This window comes from Bos grunniens, chromosome 3, assembly GCF_055505025.1.
Source record: "Bos grunniens cultivar Pamir isolate PY7600 chromosome 3, Bosgru_T2T1.0, whole genome shotgun sequence".
Classification (NCBI taxonomy): Eukaryota; Metazoa; Chordata; class Mammalia; order Artiodactyla; family Bovidae; genus Bos; species Bos grunniens.
The window spans coordinates 105,887,722-105,910,292 of NC_141167.1; the positions used below are offsets into that span (position 1 = coordinate 105,887,722).

The following is a 22,571-nucleotide window of genomic DNA, read 5'->3' on the forward strand; positions in this document are numbered from 1 at the left end:
TCCCCAGCCCCAAAGCTTCCTGATCCTGGCCAGCTGTCCTCTACCCGCATGCGCTCAGCCACCGGGCAGGCCAGGCCAAAGATCCCAACTGGACTGCTTTAGCTCCAGCACTATCTTTGTGCTCACTCACAGTCATGTCCAACTCTCTGCGACCCCAGGAACCAGGCACCTCTGTCCGTCCACAAGGCACCTCTGTCCGTGGGATTTTCCAGGCGAGAATATTCAAGTGCGTTCATTCTATCTTTGATATCCATCAAATGAGTAAAAAATCCTTTCTTCCTTCCACAGTTATTGTGAAGACCAAATCGTGATTGTGGAAATGCTCTGCCACCTAAGAGTTCCCCGAAGCTTGAAACTGTCTGCACACACAGGGGCCATATATATATATATATATATGCAGGTTTTCTCTGGGGAGGCCGGTTTATGCCTATTGTCTGGAATAGTTATGGATAGGAATAGCAATTATTAATGTCTTGCTCTCAAAAACATCCCTATTTAGTGAATCGCACGATTACATACGTAGCACTTGCTGCCACAGGGTCTCAGAGAATTGGGGGCCCCTCCCTGCTGTCCTGCTTCCATGTCTCCCAGCTCCCCCACCCACCTTGTCCAGTGGCAGCGGTTGGGCTCAGTGCTGCTGTTAGCAGACCCTTGGCCAGGGTCCCTGCTCCCAGGCTCATAGACAGGCATCATTTTTCTAGATAAAAGCAATTATTCGTAGATAGTTTTCAGCAGGGCAGTGTCAGTGTCACAGTGCATGGATTAATTGCAATTATATGTCACTCCTTTCAGGTCTATTCTATCAATTATGGCCAATCTCAATCATGTGCCTAGCTGCCTTAACCCTCTGTGGCTTGAATTACCAGCACAGAAGAGGCTACAACCATGGAGAAGGCTGAATATCAGAATATATTTGCTATTGAATCATAGTGTCATGGGTGTCAGTTTAGGGCTTCTCCATTTACAAAGCACGTTCTTGCAGTTTCCTATTGGATCTCCGGGAGATACGGACAGTCACTCCCATCTCACAGATGGGAAAACTGAGGCTCAGAGTATTTAAGCAATTACCCAAGGTCACCCAGCTAGGAAGCCCAATTCTCCTACTAATAACCTTGTGTTGCCAAAACATTGTTTTGTTTAGCAATCAATGAGCGTGACCTGCACTGGAGCCCTCCAGAATGTGACCCCTGGGCTTCAGTAGTCTGACCTGGCCTCACGCTGAGGCGTTCGGGACAGCCTCTGCAGGCAGCTGGAGCAGGCCTGCCAAGAAGCCTGTCCAACGAGTCACATGCTGCAGGCCCACTCTGCAGACTCACACTGTACCTGAAGCAATTCAAGTGACCTTACCATCAGAAAGAAAAAGAAATGCCAAGAAAAAAATGTCCACATCAGAAAAATATCCAAACACGGAGACCCAGAACCTTCCTTCTTCCACTAGGCAGCGGGTGGAGTTGCTGGAAGATACCTCTTGCTAGTACGGGAATGGCAGGACGCCCACAGGCCTCAGACACCTAAGGGCATCTCAGTGTTGAGATGGGAGAAGCCAGACAAACACTGCCTTCTACTTCCAGGGTGTGTATTTGGGCTCCTGCCGGAATCTACTCTGCCCTGCACTGGTTACAGCATGCTAGTTCAATGATCTCTAAGACCCCCCCACCCCAGTGCAAAGCCCCGTTTTACAGATAGGGGAACTGAGGCCCCAAGCTGGAAATCCCTGCCTGTGACCCAGCTTGCCAGCGCTGAGCTGAGAGGGGGCGGGGTGGGGGCGGTTGCCCCTTGCTGGGTTCTTGCTGCCCATGGCCATGAGCTGCCTCAAGGAACTGGAGGGCTGTCTGCAGCATCTCTCATGGCAAAGTCTGCTGCTTCCTTTCTTCCATCTCTCCATTTCTTCTGCCCTCATCTCACTCTCCTCACTCACATTTCTTTCCTCTTGCACTATTTCTATTTCCCTGTTTTCCAGAAACAGGGTTTAAGACTGTCGGCTAGAGTTCTAGGTCTGCATGGAACTCACTGTGCTGGAGCCCCCAGGCTCTCACTGAATGGTCACTCCAGACTCTGGGCTGCTTCATGGCAGGGCCTGGGTCCTATTTGTCTCTCTGTCCTCATTACTTCACACAGGGCCTGGCACATAGTAATGGATGCTCAATAAATACTCAAATGAGTGAATGAATGACTAGAATGAATGAAAGACCATGTCAAATTCCCTAGCAGAATCAAGCAAAATGATGCCATTGCAGGTCTGATCATTCAGGTAGTAAATAGCACTTAGAAATGGGGGGCGGGGGGGTGGAATCTGACTCACTTTTAATTTCCTCATTCCACTAACTAAACAGATATTTATTTGTTTAGAACCCATGGTTTAAACCTTTAAATGTAACAGCTGTGATCAGAGACCTAAGAAAACAGAAGCCCCAGCCAAGCTCTTCCAGCTCCTCACCCTGGAGAAGTTCTAGGACCAGGAGTAATAACCCTGCAAACGTAGTGGAACAAATGATGCTTGTGAGGAAAACCTGTCTTTCCAGCGCAGAAGTGGCTCAGGGGTCCCTAGCCAGGAAGATCGAATGCTGGTGCTCCCAGACAACCACTGAGGTTGATGACTTGCTAAGCTTTTAAAACCTCCGTCAGAGCAAAGGGAAAAGATTACACAGGCCAAAGGCACTGACATCTCTCCACGCAGATGTCCTGGCTTCCGGGCGGGGACTCTGAATCAGCTGCCTCTTGTCACTTAGGGCCAGGTGGACGGGCGGCGGGAGGTGGGGGGCGGGAGGGGAAGGTTAGGAGGGAGGAGGGGGGATGGTTAGGCCCAGGGGAATGAATTGCTTCATTGAGGAAACCCAGCTGGGCCCAGGACTGTGAGCCATGGGGAGCCAGGTGGGCTAGGGCGGGGGGAGAGAAGCTGCTCCTGCAGGGGTGGAAAAGGCCAGGCGGCCAGTGAGCTCTGGGGGTCAGGAGGACATGTTCTTCCTGAAGAACTCGCCCCTCTCCCTCCAGCTGCCACCAGCTGCTGAGCATGGTGGGACAGCCAGGAGACATGGGTCAGGCGGCCAGAGCTGGATGGACAAGCCCAGAACAGAAGGTGCGAGCACCAAAACGAGACAAGGTCTTGGGTGCAGAGAACGTCAGGGTTCAGACAGGTCTTGGCGTCTTCTCTTGATGTGAAGAGCTGACTCACTGGAAAAGACCCTGATGTTGGGAAAGATGGAGGGCAGGAGGAGAAGGTGGCGACAGAGGATGAGATGGCTGGATGGCATCACCAACTCAACGGACACGAGTTTGAGCAAGCTCTGGGAGATAGTGAAGGACAGGGAAGCCTGGTGTGCTGCAGTCCATGGGGTCACAAAGAGTCAGACACGACTGAGTGACTGAACAACAACAATATCTTACAAACCAGAACGCTGAGGCCAGACCTGGCTGAGGTCAATCAGCTGCTAGGTCGAGAACTAGAGTTTAGCTCCCTAGACTCCCTACTCCAGGGCTCCTTTTGCTACACCATATAGATTCCACAGCAGTTAATATAAAACACAAATTGTGCTGAATGGGAGAAAATATTTCAAATGATATGACTGATAAAGAGTTAAAATACAACATATAGAAACAGTTCATACAACTTAACATCAAAAAAACAATTCTATCAAAAAATGGGCAGAACTGAGTAGATGGTTTTCCAAAGAGGAAATGCAGATGGCCAACAGATACATGAAAAGATGCCCGACATCCCTAATCATCAGGGAAAAGCAAATCAAAACCACAATGAGATTTTCACCTCATACTTGTCAGAATGGCAGAAGGTCTGCAAATAACAAATGTTGGTGAGGATGTGGAGAAAAGGGAAACTCTGTACACTGTTGGCAGGAAAGTGAATTGGTACAGCCACTGTGAAGAACAGTATGAAGAAGTTTTGTTAAAAAACTAAAAATAGAACTACTATATGACCCAGCAACTCCACTCCTGAGCGTATGTCTGAAAAAAACACTAATTCAGAAAGACACATGCAACCAATGTTCACAGCAGCATTATTTACAATAGCCAAGATATGGTAGCAACCTAAGTGTCCATCATCAGATGAATGGATAAAGAACATGTGGTACAAATATATAATGGAATGCTGCTGCTGCTGCTACTGCTAAGTCGCTTCAGTCGTGTCTGACTCTGTGCGACCCTATAGACAGCAGCCCACCAGGCTCCCTTGTCCCTGAGATTCTCCAGGCAAGAACACTGGAGTGGGTTGCCTTTTCCTTCTGCAATGCATGAAAATGAAAAGTCAAAGTGAAGTCACTCAGTTGTGTCCGACTCCTAGTGACCCCATGGACTGCAGCCCACCAGGCTCCTCCGTCTATGGGGTTCTCCAGGCAAGAGAACTGGAGTGGGGTGCCATTGCCTTCTCCAACTACTCAGCCATAAAAAAGTGAGACTTCACCATCTGCAGCAATATGGATGGACTTGGAGGATATTATGCTCAGTGAAATCAGTCAGACAGAAAAAAACAAGTACTGTATAATATCACTTACATGTGGAATCTAAAAAAGTACAACTAGTGAATACAGCATAAAAGAAGCAGATTCACAAATATAGAGAACAAACTAGTGGTAACCAGTGGAGAGAGGGAAAAGGGAAGGGCAGTATGGGGAAAGAGGATTAAGTTACAAGCTGCTATGTATAAAATAAGCTACAAAGATACATTGTACAAAGTGGAGGATATAGCCAATAGTTATAATAACTATAACTGAGGCATAACCTTTAAAAATTGTGAATCACTCTATTGCACACCTGTAACTTACATAACATTATACATCAACTATACTTCAATAATAAAAATTTTTTTAAAAGAAGGACATTTTTTAAAAACACACAAATTGGATCACACGTCTGCCTAAATCCCTTCTGTGGCTCCCCACAGGCTCTAGGATAGAGATGAACCCCTTAAGCAAGGCACCTGGACTATCTGATCATTGCCTACCTCTCCGTCCCATCACACCAGAGACACCAGCCACACTGAATCTCGAGTTACACTTCAAAATGTTCTGCACTCTCACATCTCTGGGCCTTTGCACACGCTTCCTGGACCAGGAGTGACTCTTCCTCTCTCAGCCTGTCTCATTCCTCGTCAACCCAGACCCAAGGGCGCGCTCACTACTCCCACTCACTGCCCCACTCTCCTGAGCCACCGCCTCTTCTGTGTTCTCTGCTGGACATCAGGCCTCTCTGGGAGACAATCTAAGTGCACTAAGTATCTGCTTACCAGGCTGTGAGCGCTGTGAGTGGGAACCAAGTCTTTTTCATCCTCTAGTTTCTCCCCGACCCCCAGCACCTAGCATAGTGCCCAGTATGTGAGAAAAGCTCCATTAATGTTTGCAGAATTAACTATCAAATTAAGGCGTGAGTGAACCCCTGGGCAGCATTGACAGCGCCTTGTTTATGCTCCTTGTGAAGCTACTTAACTTCCAGAAGGGCCAGCCGCACTCAGAATACTCATTAACCCCCAGCTTTCTCTCTGATCTCCCTTTCTCCCCATGTGGGAGGGTGGTGGGGTCTCACCACAACCAAAAGTCATGTGAGATTGTATCTCTGTGGGGAACACAGCCGCTGAGATCCAGGGGCCCCAAGTGATGCTTCCAGCTGATGCGAACAAAAGTCACTGAAGAGCAATGGCAAAGCAACTGCCCGGTTGCTGAGTTCACTTATCCATGAACTGAGCACGTCAACACACGGCCACTGCCGTCAAGGACTATGCAATTAGCAGCCCCTGGCAGCAGGACCCAGCTGTGTGGCACCGCCCCCATCCTGGCTGCAAATCTCTGGGTACCTGCCCTGCAGGTGGAATGGATCCCAGAGCCCAAAGGAGCAGTGAGTCCCCAGAAGACCCCTCAGGGGCTCTAAGTGATGTGGCTTGATAAACCATTTGCCTCCCAAATTCTATTGTCCCTACCCAGAGCATGAACGGCATACTACACCTGGTTTACATCTCCTGAGCACCACCAACTGGTAGGGAAGGAAGGTGCCCAATGTGGAGAGATGACAGTGGGGACCTGACCTGGGACCAGGGGCAGGGAAATCCACAGAGTGGACAGTCCACACTCAGGTGACCCCAGGGCTGAGCCGGACACAGAGACTGCTCCACAGGGAGGGTGGCCAGGCTTGAACAGCAGCCCGGTTCTCACCTCCCACGTGGCTGGGGCACACCCAGCCAGGAGAACATCTGAGCCTTTCAAAGCAGCCCCTAGTCTCCCCAAAGAGCATCTCAGGGGGCTCTGGTCGCCAGTGGAAGCATTTTGAATGGTGGAGCGCAAAGGCAAACACAGATGGGACAAGGTGCCGGGAGCCACATACCAGAGCTGCCTTAATAGCTGCAAATGTCTCCAAGGACATCCAGGTGGGCAGGGAGAGAGGCGGGCAGGCAGAGGCCACCACAAGCCAGAGGGAAGGGTGCCCAGGGAGCCAGGGATTTCTAAGACTCCACCTGGGAACCTGGTAGGCAAGGCGCTGGAAATTGTACTTCTTCTTCTGGTCTATTTGTCTCTTGTAATTTATCTAGTACTTTCCAAAAGGTCGCAGGGTGGCAATTTCAATATTGTAAAATTTGTAGAGATGCTCTCAAAGAAATGTACAAATTTCACAGGTTTACCCTGGCTTAAAGAGAATCTCTTTTATTAAAAGCGTCTATTCTGAGCGCACTTTGGACAGATTTGGCGACCGATTGGTTAGCGATCCAAAAGGCCGTGTGCTATTAAAAGACTCACTGTGTTTTTTGTGGGTGGTAAAAAGAAATAGAAATCAAAGCCGTGTGCCAAGGTACGGTTTGTGGATGGAGGAGAGAGTGGTGTGTGTGTGATCACAAAATGCTTCGTTGCCTTGCAGCTCCGAAGCAGGAAGCCGGGTAAGAAACGCTGATTAAAAGCAGAAGGGCGCACGTCCTGCGAAGGCTCGCCACCTCCTGAAATTTCACAGGACCCCTTCTCACTTCCCTGTCTCAGCTTCTCATTAGCTAAACTCAATCTTTGTCATTTAGAGGAAAATAAACAGGGAGCCATTGCCTGAGGGGAGAAAATAGTTCCTATATTGGAACAAAAACGGCTTCTACAAGCAAACACCTTTTTCCTCAGCCCCAGTCAGAATTCTCTATTTCTCTCCAAATAGCAGAGCCATTTCCTTCCTGTCAGCCCCGGTGATGCACAACTTCCTGTCAGAATAGCTGAGGAATCCAGGGAAATGTGTCTTCCTTCACAGCCTCCACCTCAGGTCTGCTGAGCCTCCAAATGTGCCCAGGGGCAGAGTCAGGGGATCGAGGAAGAGGCCTCTCCCCGACCCTGTCCCCACCGACACCCTCCCCTGAGCCCACCCCCACCCACAGCAGACCACCACATTCAGATTTAAGTGTCCCACGTGCCAGCTTCCTGGGCCTCTGTCTCCCAGAGGCCTGTGTGGGGACCAGCCTTTCCATCCCCTAAGTCACCAGGGAGGTTCATGGAGGCCGGGTCAGGTACTATCAACCCCCAGCTCCTTCTGGATCCCCTCTCAGGCATCCTAGTCTGATCACGAACTGCCTGGAGACTGTGGGGGAGACAGGGGTCTGCCCCAGGGCTGCAGAGACAGTGACGGGGGGAAGGGACGGGCTTTTCTAGTAACCAAGGGCCACTGCCAGCCATGCAGGGCCAGCGCTCAGGGCAGACTCAGTATGGAGTAGAAATGAGAACCCTCCTTCTCCCTTAGATCCCACGGTAAATGGAGTAAGAGGCAGGAGATGGAATTAAAAAATAATCACCTCCATTTATCAAGTCTTTCCCATGTGTTTTCATCACCTCTTTTAATCCTCCTCTCTACGAGGAGTGGTTTCCAACTTTGCAGCCCAGTATCAACTGGGGAGTTTTTGAAACTACTGATTTTCAAAAGCAGTAGTTGGTGACACCCCAAACCAACAAAATCAGAAGGTCAAAAGCTGGAAATCAGATATGGTGAGCTACAGTCCATGGGGTCACTAAGAGTCAGACACGACTGAGCGGCAAAGCATATAGCATTATTTAAAGATCCCCAAGGGTTTCCCTGGTGGTCAGTGGCAAAAATCCACCTGAGATGCCAGAGACACAGGTTTGATCCCTGGGTCAGGAAGACCCTCTAGAGAAGGAAACAGTATTCTCGCCTGGGAAATCCCATGGACAGAGGAGCCTGGCGGGCTACAATCCATGGGGTCGCAAGAGTTAGATATGACGTAGTCACTAAACGACGACAAAGATCCCCAGGTGACTCCAAAATGCAGCAAAGTTTAGGAACCATGAAGGTACTATTACCTCCATTTTCTTTTTTTTAATTTTAAATTAATGTTTTAATTGAAGAATAATTGCTGAACAGAATGTTGTTGGTTCAGAAGCCCCTAATTTCTTAACAAGGGAAATTGACACTCAAAAATATCAATTCCCTTTCTGAACCAAATGGTTCAGAAACCCCCATCTTCTTAATGAGGTAAATTGACACTCAAAAAAATTTATCATATAGCTTATAGGTGACGGAGTCAGGATTCCAGCTCACACCCCTGTGATCCAACACGGAGTCCAGACTTCCTGCAGCAAGTCTTTCAGATCTACCTACCATGTCCTGCTCTCCTGCTCAAGAGTATCCCCCAGCCCTCGGCAAAGATACCAGGGGCAGGCGGGGCTGGAGAGAGCGGGCTGAGTGTGTGTGAGGGACCTCTCAGGGAGTAATGTGATTAGCACGTTCTGCTTCTTCTTCAGCTGACAATTCCACTTAGACTCTCTCCAGAACAAAGCCCTGGCCTAAGAGCATCCCAAGAGGATGGCCAGGTGAGAGGGGAAAATGGCAAGGGTGTACATGTGTGTGTGTATCACACAGGACGGCGGATGCTGAGCAGGGCACGCGCAGCCAGGAAAGGGTGGGAGCCCCGTGGAGCCAGTAGGTGAGGGGAGACCTGGGAAGTCCTCAGACCCGAAAACAAGGGGTTGATCTGCTTCTTCATCTGCTCAGTAAGAACTGCAAGTACTTGTTTTATCTCCATGGTTCTAGTACTTAACACAAGTCCTGGCCTACAGAGCTAGACACCTAATAAGTATGCTGAACTGAGCTGAACACCAGCCTTTTTGGGAGCCTTCACAGGCTGCTCAGCCTTTTCAAAAGCTAGATACACCTGCCCCTTCCTCAACCAGGGCTGGTCCCTGCAGCCACCACGCAGAACATCCCCCTTACCCAGAACAGGAAGTGTCTGTGCTTTCTGGAAAAGCCAACAGCCCGGCCCCTCCCACCTTTCCACCTCCGCAGCTGGTGCCTACACCCTTTCAGTCTGGGCAGCCCCAGCTGCCCAGGCTTCCCAAGGCAGCACCCACAGGAGCCAGGCCTCCAGTTCCCCCAGCCCCAACCTCAGCCCTCATCAAAGCTGAAGTCAAAGATTAGCAAGGGCTCGGGGCGGGCGGAGGGAAAAGCAGAAGATGGAGCCCGCTTGACAGCCAGGGGACCAAACCCTTCCAAGCAATGATCAGAAAACAAGGAGGCCAGGTGAGCTCTCCTCTCCAGACGCCTCCTCACCCTCACTTCCCAGAGAGCCGGAAAAAAAGGCACTTGGCAGCGGTTACAATTCCAGACGGCACTTAACGAAGTCCATGACCTCTGAGAGACAGAACAGTTTGGAGAAATAATGACCCGGGGGACTTCCCGGGGAAAGCTGTCTGTACACGGAGGGGCTGCTGTGAGATTTAATGAAGCCAGTTCCACATGAGAGGGGAGCACAGGGCGGTGTGCCCCTGCCTCGGTGACACCCCTGCGAAGGGGAGGGACGGCTGTGCAGCCAGGCGGGAGAGCGACAGACGCAGGGCCAGCAGGGGAAGGCTGAGGAACAGTCACCCTCTGGGGAAGGAGGAGAGAATGGTGTCCCCCGCTACACACAGATCTCGCTGGTGCCTTCACCCCACCCTCTCGCCTCCCCACCCCTCCTCCAGCCCCTCCATTATGCAAATCAAGTGACTACACAGATTTGCATAATTCCTGCGTTATTAGTATGTGCTCTTGTCAGGCTTTCAGACTTTATAAAGCAATTTTGCCATCTTTAATGGAGTGTGAGAGTCAAGGGGAGAGATATTTTTCTCTCCTTTTCTTACTAAACATGAAAACAGTCTCTAAACCTTAAGCTGGGGAGAGGATCAGTGAGAGAAATGAGTGACCCCCAACTGGACACATGAGCAAACACGTTGTTGACACTTTGACCCAGAGGGGATGAAAGGCGTGGGTGCCAGGTGCTGTACAGATCACCTGTCCTATCAGCCACGGCTCTTGCACAGACCATGACGTGCTCTGGTCCAGTGACTGCAGACACTACTGTTATTAGGTCATTTGGGAGTCCCGGGTGACTCAATAACAACAAAACCCCCACTCTGCACCTGCGTCGCTGTCTTATATTTCATGCAGTACCCGCACTCCACTCTCTCACTCAGTCCCCACAATACGTGTGTCAGGTTGGAAGTGCCACATTTCACTCCCATTTCAGAGACGAAGGACCCAGAGAGGTAAAAGTTACTCACCTAAAATCAAACATAGGCTGTCTTTCCACCATACCAGGGAGGGCAAATACCTTACCATTTGCCACCTTGTCATCCTTCCTTGCCCGGTATAGACATCATGAATCAATCACCGGACTCTTCCCACCAAGCTCAGACTGCACCTCAGGATCCTCCTCAACACAGCCCTTCTGGCATCCGGGACCAACTGTTCAGAGGCAACACCCAGATTACACCTGTTTGCTGTGCCTACACTACCTCCTGCCAACTCCTCAACACCCAGGCAACACTGTGATGGTGCCGTGAGTTTCTGGGAAATGCCTGTGGGCTAGGCTTAGCTTGGTTGCTCAGCCCCACAAGCCCCAGAGAGCCACACGTCAGTCCACTCACGGCTTCCAAACAGGCTCCAGCTGGAACCAGAGGCACCTGCTTTGGGAAGCAGATCCAAAAGAGGGACCCTCATGACCCCAAGTCCCAAAGGTCTCTGCTCTCCTCACTGCAGGGGCCCCACCAACTCAGGACCACAGAGGCCCATCTGGAGGAACACACATCTGCTTCAGATGCAGCAGGGGCCGGAAGTATCTGGTTCCAAAACAGACCGGGGCCTTGCCGATCTCTCAGAAGGGGTTCAGGGAGAAAGGCAGCCAAGCCCTGCCAGACCTCAATCTCATACACCCTGTGCCTCAGCCAGCCCCAGGAACAAGCTTTCCCCCCTTGAACATCCACTGAGCCTCCGCAGTCTGGAGAGATGCTCCCACCATCCTTCCCCATGGGCCCCTCCCTCAACCCTGCAAGGAAACCTGTTCAGTCATGGTCATTAAACCCTAGAAGTGCTCATTTTTGACTCTCATGCACATCCTTGTTCTGCCAGGTGGAGAACCATGAATCCCAGTGTGTCTCCTGCCTTCTCCAAACCCCTCCAGCTCCCCCAGCCCCCAGGGCAGCTCCGACTCCTCCCCTCCCCAGTTAAAGGACCAGTCCCTCCTTGGAGGACGGGCAGCAGCTCGCCAGTCCCACAGAGCGGGATGGCACAGCACCCACACCAGCTAGCACCAGCCGCCCTGGCTGGGAGCCTTTCCTTCTGGAGCCCACGGGGCTCAGCGCTGGCCTCCTGCTGGGCCCGAGGGAGATGGAACACATCCTCTCCGTGCCCACAACCAAAGGGCCTGGACAATGCCTCCCCAGCCTGAGCTCACAGTGGGCACCTCCACTGCCCACATCTCCCCACCCGCTTCTCCTCTCACTTCCTGGCGAGGTCTCCTGGGCCCCAAATCCACGCTGCCACTGCCACCATAAACGCCTTACTCCCCAGATCACCTCTGCTTCCTCGCCAGGGCTCCGTGAGCTCCTCTCCTGCCACTCACAGCTCTGAGGCTCTTTTCTGGAGGACCACTAGGCAGGGCGTCCCAGGGGGGTGGCGGGGGGAAGCGGGGAACAGCCTCTGGCCCTAGCGGGGGAGGAGCTGATCACCAACCTTATTAAGAGCACACGCGCGGTGGTAATAAAATGACTTCTAGTTGGTTTTATTTATTCTTATTTTTTTACATTCTCCACACAGCATACCCCCTCATCGTGGGCACAGGAGCAGATGGCTCTCCCACAGTCCCTCCCAGGCCGTGGTCCGCCACTGTCCTAAGGTGGCTGCAGCCAGTGTCTACAGAGCTGGCTCACATTTCAGAAGAGGAATCCATGACCTGCAGCCGGGGCAGCAAGAACACTCACCTTCAGAAGGCCGCCTGCTCTCTGCACTGCCGCAGCTGGGGAAATAAAGGCATTTGGGGAGCACGCTTTGGGGGCAACTTTGCCCTAACTGCCTACCATGCTTCCTGAAGGAGGAATGCACGCTCCTGGGTAATCTACATGCTTCCTTGGTGCCATTTATCCCTATAGATCCATCGCCACGTGGTGAGGTGGGCAGAGGGTGGCCCCCAAGCCCAACCTCCTGTCCCTACCACCCACACATGGCAGTAATGAGAAAGACATCCCGGAAGCAAGTGGCAAAGCCAGGAGTTGAGCTGGGATCGAGCCCACCCCCTCGATATCCACCCTACTCCCTGGCCTCTCCTCAGGGCCACCCCTCAACATCCCTTCCTGCCTCCTGCACAGGCTTGCCTTCATTCGTTCACCAAATGTTTGCTGAGAGCTCCAATGAGCCAGGCACCTCGGAAGGTTTCCCCAGACCTCAGTTCATGGATCCTCCCACAATCACCCCCACATCATGGATGAGGATGCTGACCCCCCACGCTGAGAGCCCACACTCCTGCCCAGATCACCCTGACAGGGAAGGGGCAAAGCCGGGGCAGGTATCAGATCACTGATCCCAAACGCAGGGCTCCTCCTCTCTGGAGCCTGCGCTGGGCCAAGACCCAGCAGGACCCTGGGCAGAGGTGGAGCCAGTCTCTGGGAGGGAGGCGCTGAGGACTGAGGCCAGGCTGACCCAGCTCCTGAGCCTCCTACTGGGACCACCTACAATGACACTGAGGTTCTGAAAAGCTGATTCCAAGCCAACTAGTAAGGGTGGTTCCTGTTGGAAGACCCCCAGCATCACACAATTCCTGCAGGATACCCTCTTGGGATGCCCCCGGACCAACCCTCCAAAGGCGACACCCTCAAGACAGAACTCACCATGTCAACCACTTCCCAGGACTCCATCTCCATCACAGGCCACAGGGCCCTGCTCTCCCCGCCCCGTCACAGTCTGTCATCGTGTCTTGTAAATTGAAATCGTGGCCATGTACTAAGAACTTTACACCTGCGTCGTTATTAATCCTCTCTCACAACACCCCGGGGGCTGAGAACCGTGACCCCCATTTCACACTTGCACGGGCTGAGGTTCAGGGAGACCGGGCAGCTTGCCCACGAGCACAGCCTGTCAGCACCCGCGCTGTGATGTGAGCCCAAGCAGAGCTGGCCGCAGCCCGCTGCCGTGATTCCTCCCGTCTTTGAAAACGAGCAGGAAGAGGGTGTGTTCCATCTCCCTTGGGCTTGGCAGGAGGCCAGGGCTGAGCCCTGCGGGTTCCAGAAGGAAAGCCCCCCCAGCCAGGGTGGCTGGTGTGGGCATTGTGCCACCCTGCCCCCTGGGACTGGCACTCTGCTTCAAGGCTCACGGCTTCCCATCCTCCAAGAAGGCACTGGTTTTGAGCAGAGCGGTACCGTGACCCTCACACACAACATCCAGGGTGGAGAAATGCGAAGCTGCCCTGGTGGCTCAGACGGTAAGAATCTGCCTGCAAGGAGGGCAACCTGGGTTCAATCCCTGGGTTGGGAAGATCCCTTGGAGAAGAAATGGCAACCCACTCCAGCATTCTTGCCTGGAGAATCCCATGGACAGAGGAGCCTGGGGGGCTACAGTCTGGGGGGTTCCAGAGAGTTGGACACGACTGAGCGACTGACATTAAGGATACTCTGTGAACACCCTCGGCCTCTATAAAGCCCTGCCTCCTCCCCATCTTTGCCTTCAGCCTGGTTCAAGCCCTCACCTCCTCTTCTGTAGAACTACTGCAATAACCTTCTAACCAGCCTCCCAGTTTCAAGCTTCCTCCTTTTAGAAACAACCCATCCTCTCCTGGGGCTTGATCATGCCCCCTCTCTGCTCAGACCCCTTCCATGGCTCCCCGTGTCTTCAGAGAGAAGTGCAGCCTCTTCGGCCTGGTGCTCGGCCTGGTGTGTGAGCCCCATCGGCAGCTTCCACGCCCCTCTCCAGTGCTCTCTTCCCAGCACTTCCAGGAAAACCAACCTCCTTTGTCCCTCGCTGAGAACACCGGGCACTCTCCCACTTTGGGCCTCTGCCCACACCAGCTCGGAACGCTCTTTCCCTTTTGCCTCATGAAGCCCTCCCTACGTATGAAGCGTGCACCCCCACTTCCTCTAAGACACCCCCAGATGTGAGGGGCTCCTGGTGTGCCCTCAATGTAAAGCCCCAGCTCATCAGAGCCCTTGTCACAGTCTGCCGCTCCTCAGAGTAGTGGCAGCCTGGCCATCCAGCCACCCGCCGCAAGCACGTTCTGTCCATCTCTTTGTCCCCCAGCATTTCTGGGGCCTATGCTTGGCACAGAACGGGCCTCGGGGAAAGTCTGTCAGAACACCCTCAGAGAGTCCACTCATCAATGTGGACCCTCCCGGTCAGCAGGGCCTGTCTTCCCCTGCGGTCAGTCTTGAGCTCAGAACAGTCTTCCAAGGGGGCTACCAGGGGATCCTGGCCCACTCACCCCAAAGGGATTCTAGCCATGCCCAGGCTGGCACACTCAGCTGACTCTCCCCTGCCAGGGAATCTGCCACTCAAGCGGCTCTGTCTCCCACTCACACGGCACAGAGACAATAACCCTGCATCTCCCTGCAGATTCCATCTTCCCAATTCCTCCACCTGTTCGGGAACACACAAATCAAGAAGCAAGATGGAGCGGGCCTTGCGGGAACAGCCACGTGGCCCTGTAGGGGCAGAGAGGCGCTCCTGGACTCCCCTCTCCTCAAGGCCCACTCACGGAAAGGCAAATGGGGAAAGGTTCCAATCCCGGTGCCCTCGTTTGCCAGCACAGCCCAGCTGATGGAGCGCCTTCCCCATACAGGCTCCCACGGGGTCCACCCCACAGCCCCCCGTTGTGGAGACACCCGCCTCCACCCCCCGCCGTCCTGATTATACGTGAGGCTTGCAAGGGCGAAGGACACAGAGACCAAACAGAAGGACACACGCCACCGAGTCAGGCCTTGAACTCAGGTCTTCCGAGTCCCAGTCCAGAGTCCTGCACGACACAGGGCTGCCCCTGAGAAAAGGGTGTGGGGAGGGAGGGGCTGGAGTGGCAGGCTCCAGCTGATAAAGCAGTCTCATCCATTTGCTCATGCCTCCTCACAAGAAGCCTGTGCGAATGAGTCATCTGCAGCAGGGGTTCCCCGCCCCGTTGCTCCTGACACTGGGGCCGGGTAATTCTTGCGGGGACTGCCCTGGGTGTTGTAGGATGTTTACCAGCATCCCTGGCCTCTACCCATGAGACGTCTGTAACAGCCTTCCCCTTGTCATGATGACCAAAAACGTCTGCAGACGTGGCCAAATATTCCTCTGGGGAGCAAAGCCACCCCACTCAGCAGCTTCGAGCCAAAGGCACAGAGTGAGGTCCCAACCTCATGGAGGGAGGAGGCGCCCCGCTCCTCGTCCTCACTCTCTCCCATTCAGACAGGCGCTTCCTTCTCTTTCACTCACTCTCAGTGCTAACTGGGCATCCTCAGTCCAGCACCACGACCCTCTGCACCACCTCCCTCCATTCCAAGCACAGAGCTGGCCCCTCCACAGGCAATTCTTACATCCCTGGAAGGAAGAGGAGAATCAACATTTACTAAGTGTCAATATTTACTAAGTGTCACATCTCAGCACTAAAGTCATTCATTAACACCACTTCACAAAACTGCCCAGGCAGGCATCATCATCCCCATTCAACAGATGCACTAATGGACTCAAAGATCGAGTCACTGAAGTTTCACCGAATAACGGTCAGTCTCTGGATTTGGACCCAAGTCATAAGACCCAGGCCCCGCAGGCCTAGGCTGCCAGAATGGAGTGGCCTCTGTCCACAGGTCCCAGGACCCTCACTCTCCAGGCCCAGGTGCAGGGCTGGACACCAGAAGGATTGGGAGAAGCCCCTGCAAGTCACTCTCGCCCCCTTTCCCAACTCTCCTCCCAGCTGGAAACGCAACAGGTGTGACCGCACTGGCATGGTCCCTAAGAGCCCTTGGCACTCAGCGGCACGGCTGGTGAACGCGAGGCTGGGGGTCCCCAGAGGCCAGGCCCCTCCTCCTCCTCCCTGGCTGAGAGACCTGGAGTGTCATTCCTCTCCACCCCTGGTTGATCCCTTCCCCCACATTCCTGCAGAGTTAAAGTGCTGGGAAATTAGGAATGCGTGGCTTCAGAGTCTTGTATTGTTTTAGTAACTTCCCATAAAATTGGCCTTCCCAGCATGCTGGGAGAGCTCTTGACCGTGTATGACTCTTTTTTATTCATCACACTGTTCTGGGATCAGCCAGGAGCAGGGAGATGTGACCTTGAAATACGACTCTGACTCAGAAGACCCTAGCAACTTCCAGTGACCTTCAGGAAGTTAGCATTGATGGTGCTGGAGGCATGGAGAATTTATTTGAATGTTTTTAAAATGCAGCTGTGCCACAAACTGCCCCTGGGAATGGGAGGGGAGTCATCTGTCATGGTGCAGCAGAAGACTTTCCTGCTCCAGGCCTCCGACCTCCCACAACCTCAGGGCCCATGCTAGCCACAGTATATTGAAACTGATACATCTCAAATCTAACAAGTCCAATCCCCACCTCCCATCTTCTCCCCCAAACTGCTTCTCTCACAGTCTTCTCCATTCTGATTAATGGAAATTCCATCCTTATGTATTGCTGTTCAGTTGCTAAAAGTCATGTCCGACTCTTTGCGACCCCATGGACTGCAGCATGAAAGTCTGCTCTGTCCTCCACCATCTCCTGGAGTTGGCTCAAATTTGTGTCTGTTGAGTCTTGGGCCAAAATCTTGGCCTCATCCTTGACCTTCCCTTTCTCCACCACCTCCCCCTCTATCATACCCCTGCATCCAGTTCATCAGGAAAGGCTTCCTTCCAAAAATGCCAAGGAGTTAACCACTTCTCACCATCTCACTGCTACCGCCTGGTTCTGAAGCACCACCACCCCTCATCTGGACTGTGACTGCAGCTTAACTGGGTACCTTTGCCCCCCGCCATCTGTTCCCATCACTGCAGTCAGAGCCACCCTATTAAATGTAAGTCAGAGTCCGTTACTTCTCCACTCAAAGCCCTCCATCTGCCCCCATTTAACCCAGGGTGGAAGTCAAACTCCTCACCATGGCCTGCAAAGCCCTGCAGTCAGACCCGCCTCCTCTCTGGCCTCACTCCCTTCAAGCTTCTTCCACGTCCCCATCACTCCCCAGCTCAGCCTCGCTGCACAAGACCCACACTGTCTAACACAGCAGCAACTGGGCACGTGTCCACTGCAAGCCTGCAGTGTGGTGAGTGCAGAAGAATTTACTGTATTTCATTTTCAATAACATATTTTAAAAATGACACTCTATTCATTTATTGGAAAACTTTTAAATATATTCGCTGCAATCTGAGTCTGTGAGTCTACTTTTCTAACTGTAAATTTTATGAACTCTGAATACAGATCAGGTATTTCCAGTGAAAATTTCATGTCCAGTTGAAATGTGCTGTAAGATACACCACACTCCAGATTTCAGAGACTTAGCAGGAAGAACAGAATCTAAACTATCTCAGTCATCTTTTGCATTGATGACACATTGAAATGGTAACACTTCTTACTACATTGGGATAAACAGAAAATACCATTAGCATTAATTTCACCTTTCTCTTTTTCCATGCTCTAATATAGCGACTGGACAATCTGAAACTCCAGATGTGGCTTGTACTATATTAGTACTGGTCAGAGCTGCTCAGACCATGTCAGGCAGACTGCTGACCCAGTGCCTTCAAACTGCTCTTTCCTATTCCCCCAGGGCTCTCTCCCTCACCTTCTAAAGATCTCCCATCAATTGTCACCTTCTCAGTGAGACCGTCCAATGTATTTAAGATTACAAGTCGTTCAGAACGCCCAGCCCTACCATCTCAGCTTTCTTTTTCTTCACATCATTTATTGCCATCTAACATAAAGTATAATTAACATATAGTGTATTGTCAGTTCCAGAGGCCAGGGTTTTTATCTCCTTGGCCTCTTTCTACTATAGCTGTGGTACCTAGAACAACCCTGGCACAATTATTAAAGTGTTCAATAACTATTTACTGAATGAATAAAGTTATTTATTTTTCTCCCTGGGCTCCCTACTCGGCTAGAAATTTCTAAAGGGCGGTGCAAGGCACGTAGGAGGTGCTTGACATGTGACTGGGGAAACAGAGGCAGCTCAGATGAGTCACACACTGAAGACAAAAGCCAGAAGCAAAGATCCTTGAACTGGACCTTGTGTCTCCTGCCCACTGCTGTGCAGGCCGCTCTCCCCACACCTCCAAGAAAGCCGCCCATCAGCCCCACACTCCAGAGAAAGGTACACTGCCTTTCCTTCCTATCGATTTTTATTCTCCCAGTGAGAAGACAAATCTGTTTCCCCACCGCCAGAAGGCCTTGAGCCACGGCTACTTACATTATAGTAATTAAATCCCTGCTGCTAGGAGGGTTCAGGAGCCGAACAGGCCTCATGCCAAGGGCTGGCCTGCAGGGAGGAGGCAGCAGGCAGGGAGGCTAGCCAGAAGGGTCTGTCTCTCAGCTGTCTCCTGATAGTGAGAAAATCCACTTAGCCACAATGCCTTCGCAGGTTTTCACTCCTCGGTAGGCAGATAAAACCTCCCCAGCACACCTCCCCCACCCCTAAAACACACCCGTGAGCAGCCAAGCACCACTCCACTCAGGGCATCACAGCTTTCTTCCCCTTCACTCCTTAATTCCATCTGGTCCTCATGATCCTCCTCCCTTAAGTGGCCAAATGAAAAATTATCATCAACCTCACTTCTCCCATTTTCCAGATGACAAAACAGAGGCCCAGAAACCAAGTTTTAAGTTTTTTCCCTCCTAGTCCAGGACCTTTCTCTTCACCCACAGTCTTCACTGATGCTCAGCAAGGACCAAAATCCATGTCACATGCTTTACATACAGTGGTGCCTCATTGAATCCTCACAACTGCCCCCAGAAATAGGGTTAAGCTGAACCTCCAAGGAGAGAGAATCAAAGCACTGGATCAACTTGCCCAAAGCCACACAGGCAGTAGGAAGTTCAAACGCAGATCTGTCATGTGAAAGCCTGCTCTCCTAACACCAGGCTATGCTGCCACAGAGAGAAGGCAGGGGGTGACTGGGAGCCAGATACAAGCGAAGATGGGAGAAGTGAGGTGAGATGGACCTGCGGGAAGAGAGGGAAGGGGAACAGGCAGAAGGAATGGGAGACTCAGTCTCAGCTTTATGGGTCAAATCGAGGACTCAAATGTGTGTGGCCTTGTCTCCTACAAAACTCCCGCCATACCTGTCATGGCTTGCTCACCATCTGCTTCCCCCACTAGCCTGGAGCTCCATGTCTTAAGTGCTGAACTCCCAGAGCCAGCCTGGCACCTGTCAACCCTCATGAGTCAAGTTACTCACAAAAGACCAAGGGCCTGTGACGCTGGGGCTGGGGTGGTCCTGGGATAAACTGGGAGCGGGACCAACGGTGGGGGAGATGGGGTGGGGGGCAGGGGTCACTGGACTGTTCATGGAATGGGCCCAGGGAGATGCCTGCTGGCCAGGCCAGGCCAGAAGGTCCAGCCAGGAAGGGTCACAAGGCTGGGGACTCTATCTAGTCCTCTGGGTTTTGGAGACTAAGGCTGTGTTTGGAGTTTTCAGGTTGTACAATGAGAAAATTAATGATAAAAACCAGCTGGCATTGCCTCAGCCCTTTACCATGAGTTCGGCACTGGGTCTCATTTCATTGGCTCCTCATGGCCCACATCATCATCCCTATTCACAGATCTGAAGACTGAGGTTCACAGAGGTCAACTTTGTCACCTAGGTCGCACAGCCAGGAAGCTGCAGAGCTGCTACAAGAACACCAAGGCACGACTATTGACTGCTCGGCTGACCCCTCCAGAGCCCGCAGAGGCTGTCCTCAGCCCCAGAGCCCAGTCTTCCCTGTCAATGTGCCTAGGCCTCTTAAAGGTTCAATAGACCCCTGTGTCCAAGCTGACATCCTCCCCTTCTCTCTCCTCCCCTCCACCCCTTCCTCCAGAGCCCAAATCATCCACTGAGGCTCCGAGGAGGCTGGAGAGACAGTGACAGTGGGCAAGGGAGGACAGAACAAGAACGGCTTTTTGGCTTGAAGGAGCCCCAGGCCAGGAGGTGATCTGCAAAAACATGTCTGCCACACAAGGCATGCATTTTGCTGCTTTGGGGTTCGAGCTCCAAGACCACCACTTCCTGGCTGTAAGATCCTGAGCAAGTCACCAACCTCTCTGGGCCTTGGGTCAGTCATCTGTAAAACAGGGATTGTTGTGAGGATCAGATGAGTAGGCCCTGATGTATGTTCATCGTCCTCTCCTCCTCCATCTGCTCCTTTTTACACTCCTGACTAAGAGCGCTGCTTTGGAGTCTTTTTTATGAAAGGGGAAAGAAGTTTCCATTTTGTAAGAGCGGGGCATTCTGCTGAGCTGCTGAGAACAGATGCATTATAGATGGTCCCCTCCACCCTCGAGGAAACCCTCATGACTCAAACTCCATCCTGGACTTGCTCTCCACTCACATCAATTTCATTTCACTCTTGAGGGATCTCTCCATCGCTGGCACACAGTCTTGTACCAAAATGTCCTCCCACCCAGCTCAGCATCATTAGCCCCTCAGGAGCAGGGGAGAGCGTCTTGACAGAGCTGAATGCTCAGTCCAGCCCAGAGCAGGAAGGGTAGGGAGTCATGGGCCCAACTCTAAAGGGTTTCTACAATCCCATGGCCCCTGAACTCTCAAAAGAAACAACATGGCAAAGCTGGCCATGGAGCAGTGTGGACAAAAGAGCCCCCGGTAGCCAGGTCTGTGCCAAGTTGAATCCTCCACCTCCACCCTCAGCAAAAGGAATTATAACCCCTCTTTCCAGATAAAGAGACCACTGCTCAAGGTCACACAGTTCAATAGCACATGACCAGGATTTGAATCCAGGTCTGTGTTGAAAGTCTGAACCCTTCTAGAAAGAGAATGCAGACAGCAACACGTTTCATTGAGGAGTCACCCCTGTAACTGATTTGCATCCTTAAGGGCATAGACCTTTGCTCTCCTGGAAACTAGAACAGGACCTGCCATACAGCAGGAGTTCAGTGGGACTAAACCGCAGAACTCCTGGATTCCACTCACAATGCTGAGTGGCCTCGGACAAGTTACATGACTTCTCTGGGCCTTGGGGTCCTGTAAAGAGGAAGATGGTCTCTGCCCTTTCCTCACAGAGGTGGGAGGCCTGTACAGGGGCCATGGCACGCAGGCTGGCACACCTGGTGGGTCCGTGGAGCTTGGCCCTTGAGGGAGCTATGGTACCATACCAGCTCAGATACGCCAGCGGCTGTCCTCAGAGGAGGCCTCTCCGGGTCAACCCGTCAATGCCATCCAGCTCTGAGCCCCTCCACAGGCAGTAACTCAACCTACAGCAACAGGCCCAGCCGAAGCCCTCGTCCTGGAGGAAGGTGACATCACCTCTGTCCATGGCTCTGGGCATCCCCACTTGTGGGAGCTATTTGGGGACCGGCTGAGCAAGCCAACATCCTCCCCGATGGAAGCCAGAAGAGAAAGAAAATGGCTAAGCCCCAATTTGTTAAAATCGGAAATCTTCTTAAAAGGGAGAAAAGGCTGTGCAAAAATCCCTGCTGGTGGAACCTTGCGAGGATGCAGGCAGGTGCCAACTCAGGCAGAGGCGCTAGGAAGAACTGCCATTTGTTGGCAGCTCGGGGTGTGCCAGCCACTGGGCTGGCCACTGACCCAACCATTATCACATTTAGTTCTCACTGGGCTGGCGAACGCCACTCTCTCCATTTACAGATGGGGAAACTGAGGCTCAGAGACTTTGAGTCACTGACCTTATGGCCAACAAGGAACTGGGAGCAGCAAGGAACTGGGCCAGCATTAGCCCCCAGTTCAGTCTCTCCCCAGCTGCCCACGATCAGCCAGATCACCTGCCTCCTCCCCTTCCTTGTCTGCCAGGGGGCCCTGGCCAAGACCGCCAGCTTCCTGGGCTTTTCCATGTATCAGCTCAAGCTAAACACCAATGATTCCTGAAGATGCTGGCTGACCGGTCTGGTGCTCATGAACCCTGAGGGGCAGGTACCAGCCCATTCAGCTACTTGGGGAGCGTCCCATAAGACAGTTTCCTGTTCACTTGACACTGAGCACAATGCCTGTCCTTTAAGAAAAATGCCCAACACGCTGCCTCAAAAATAACAGATGCCAATTTGCATATTATTTCACACATCATTTGCATGTTGTTCATTTAGTGTTAACACGGCTCTGCTCAGAATACAACTCTGGTTACCTTGCGACCAGGCCTATTGAAAAAAAAATGGCTTCCATGTGGGGC

General features: G+C 52.3%; 1 protein-coding gene across 11 annotated transcripts in view; it reads right to left on the reverse strand.

Annotated features, from left to right (window-relative positions):
- Positions 1-22,571, reverse strand: part of KCNN3 (potassium calcium-activated channel subfamily N member 3) — a 174,898-nt gene that overhangs the window by 142,125 nt on the left and 10,202 nt on the right. The window contains exon 1 of one of the 11 annotated variants that reach the window (XM_086393026.1): positions 10,518-10,737. The exons of 9 other annotated variants lie outside the window; for them this stretch is intronic. The gene's annotated coding sequence lies outside the window, so the exon portion shown is untranslated. Of the gene's footprint in view, positions 1-10,517; positions 10,738-22,571 lie in introns of those variants that run through there. One more of the 11 variants, XM_086393027.1, reaches the window with a different exon arrangement.